Below are 3,803 nucleotides of genomic sequence, written 5' to 3'. Positions count from 1 at the left end.
TTTAGTTTTAAGACAAGATATGATATACACCTTTAATCAAAGCCCCTATTTTTCAGTGTCAAACAGCTGAAAAGTCTCATCATCTCTGAAACCATAGCATGGAAGCAGAGCACATTCAGTTTATAGTATAATTTACAGCAAATGGAAGAAAATATTTCTTATCTCTCTCCCAGCCTTTGACTAAGCAGGCCTGTCTCTTAAATAGACCCGTTTTATTGCCAGGCTTTTTTGAAAATAACAACTTAGGGTAATAACATAGAATACTAAATTCCAATAAAGCTAATTCCTGCCAGAGATAAATGTGTTTTATATTAAAAAATATGTATGTTGGAATTTATGCAGTTCTGAGTGTTGCAGCTCTGTTTTTCATTGTTAGGTTCATGTTGATTGGATGGAGGATGAAGCTCTTATGCTAAGCAATTACAGTGCTTTGAGTTTTTGCCCCTTTTCAGATTTCTTTAGTGTTTACAGTTTTTTTTAGCATGAATGTCCAGTCTAAGGTCATTCCACAGCATCTCTGTTGGACTTAAATCTAGTCATCTACTAGGTATGTCCTCAGAACTCTCCTATGGGTTAAGATTGGGAAGCCATTTTTGCCTATTCTTTTGTTTCTACTGCTAAGTCATGAGCCTTAGCTGAGACAGTGAGCCTGGCAGAGTTCAAATGATTTTCATTTTTTTTTTTTTTATGACCTCCTGGATGAGTCACTACTGACCTCTTGAGGTAACTTTTGGTTGGCCAGCTACTTCTGGGAAGTTTCTTCACTGATGTATCTCTTCTTCATTTGTGGATAATGGTTCTCACTGTAGTTTTCTGAAGTCCTGGAGCCTTAAAATGGCTTTGTAACCTTTTCCAGATTGATGTCAATGACTGTGTTTGTCACCTGTTCTTGAATTTCTTTAAATCAGGGCAATCAGGGCAATGTCTTACTTTTGGAGATCTTTTAGCCTACTTCATGTTGTCAGACAGGTTTGTATTGAAGTGAATTCTTTAACTGTTATCAAAAGCCTTTTGATTGAGTAGTTAAGTGTGTCGAGAAAGCCAAACCATAAGAAATCTGTCAGGAGGCAAATCCAGTTTACAGCACTGTTCAACTGATGTAGCACCCCAGTGGTATTAGTGTTTACTTTGTCTTTAATACATCTAGCCCCAGTCGAACCAGTAAACCCATTGTAATTTAAACCAGATGATATTCCTAATTATTTTACAAAAGTAGAACCATTCAGACTTCTTGGTGGGTTATTGAATTTTCTCATTGGAATGCAACCACTAACTTGCTAACTTTATCACGGACACGATCTGTCCAACTTGTCACCTGTGAGTCTAGTCCATATCTAAGACTGCAACAGTCTTCTTTTAGAAATATATGTAGTGATACAATGTGAAATAAGAGAAAAAATTGTCTTTGTGATAGTTTTAGTGGCGTGCTGCCAAATACAAGTCTCTGGTGGGATAGTGAAATGTTACTGCACTATTAATGTTTCTTTTGTAATAAATTAAGTTGTCCATCTGGAGAGAAATCACATTAACTAAAATCAGAAAATGAATTAGGATTAAAACATACCAATGTTCTGCAATCATTTATTTAGTTAATATTTTTATATGCAGTCCATATAAAAACATTAAATGACAAAACAGTTTAAGCACAATGCCTGAAGGATGAACTGAGTGGACATGCAGACCAGTTATTGGTACATAAAGGGTTTTTTAGCAAAGCACCAGAAGGTCTAAGTAAAGAACATGTACATAGGTAGAGGATCATCTGACAGTCAAAACAGTAAGTAAATAATAACAGAGTACTTTCATGTGAGATTTGATTGGAAAGGAAATAGCATAAAAAGAAGGGCAGAAAAATTCAGCTGAAATTCTTTAAAATGTAAAAACACAACCAAAAGACGTGGAAGGAAATAGATAATTCATGTGGATTGAAGATGTAAATTAAATCAGTCAATGATCATCCACCGGGTGACTGAAGAAGGTCTAGAGATACCTGTGAATAACAGTAGAAGATGCCTATGTGAAGCTATGAACAAGATCCCCTCTGTAAAGTCTGTTTTTTAAAGAAAAGACATTGTGAAGAAGCCAAAGAACACACTAACTGGCCTGAAGAGACATGGTGCAACATGGGATGGACTGATGAAGGCAAGAGTCTTAAGGCTGCACTCAGTTCATCATATAATTCCTAATCCCACAATACACTGTGAAGCATAGTGGATTAGGTATCATGCTTTGAACTTGTTCCTTATTTATTGTTTCTGGCCTATCACATCAATCAGGTCAAACGCATAATAATACTTACTTACATTTAGTCTTAAAGTAAGTATAATTTTATTTATATAGTATATTTCACAGATAAAATCACAAAGTGATGTCATCTTAGTCAGAAGAGGGAATGTCCTTGTCTGGTTTTGACAACATGTTGACGACCCTAAGCTCTAGAAACGATGCTGACTCTAAGGCAAAACCAAAATATCCAGAGAAGTGTGTAGGCTCCATGTAACACCAATTTGTTTGGTCACCTTCAAACTGATGCTGTAAAAATGCTCCAGGATCTGACTGGTGATGCAAACTTTGTGGAACAAACCAGAGCTATGTCCAAAATAATACATATGTGAGCCAATCTGGAGGAATTTCAAACAGAAATGAAGAATCCCAGTTTATTTTAAAACACAGCCACTTTTATAGACTTTCAGACAGCACATATACTGCATTATATTTGGCATTCCCCTACATATTACTCTAAGTTTAAACATAGTATTTTTCATATATACATTCTTTCCATATTTGGTATCCCATTGCCTGTGGCTTCACCTGTCTTTAAGAAGGTTCAGGCACTCATGCCTGGCCTTTTTGGGCAACTCTTAGCCAATAACTCTATGTTGTCCAAGCCCATTCTGAGGCATCAAGCTCTGATGTATTATCAGACACAATGTTGTTTTCAGAGAACAGCAGTTATACAGATAAATATTCATCCAGTGATTCACAGGAAAAGCTAAATCTTCAAGATTTTTCAGTTTACACAGCAAATGGTTGAGTTTGGAATGAAAATTGTCTGGCAGTGCTGTTTCTGGTGCAGCCTAATGTTCCTTGTTCCTCTTGTTCCCTAAAGGAATAACACATTTGATAAATATTTCTCCATGTTTTCCTGTGGAGTAGAATGTGCAGTGTTCACATCTTCTCTCAATTTGCTTTAAAAAGTTCACCTCATCTGCTGTGACGTAGCACAACATGATGCAAAGCTAAAATGCAGCTGCAGACTGGCTTCTTCTAACCCCCACCAAGCTCTGTCAGGCTGCCCTGGTCAAACCTCTGGTGCTGGTGTCAGTTTAGATCTGTGAACTGGTGTGCATGTTTACCAAATCATGTCAGAAGCAGGCCATAAGTTCCGGGTGTGTAGCTTCCTGCTTAGAGGTTTCTTCAGTCAATGAGAGTATCAACACAGCTAATAATTCATCATACATAGAACATGGAAACCACAATGGTTTCCATGTTCAGAATACACTACTGTAACAGTAGTAACATCTGAGATGTATTTGCTTTGTGTAGGATTACATATGTAGCAATTTATGATGAGTGTGTTGTCAATAGATCTTGTTGAGAATTATTTAGTATATTTTTATGGTCACACCAAAAACTATGTAGTCTTCAGTAAATCTTAGACCCTTCCAAATCCCAGCTGAACTGTGTGATTTTCCCACACACACACACACACACACACACACACACACACACACACACACACACACACACACACACACACACACACACACACACACACACACACACACACACACACACACACA

The sequence above is a fragment of the Poecilia reticulata genome, linkage group LG11, assembly GCF_000633615.1.
Source record: "Poecilia reticulata strain Guanapo linkage group LG11, Guppy_female_1.0+MT, whole genome shotgun sequence".
Lineage (NCBI taxonomy): Eukaryota > Metazoa > Chordata > Actinopteri > Cyprinodontiformes > Poeciliidae > Poecilia > Poecilia reticulata.
The sequence above is the reverse complement of the archived record's forward strand: the minus strand, read 5'-3'. Positions refer to the sequence as shown.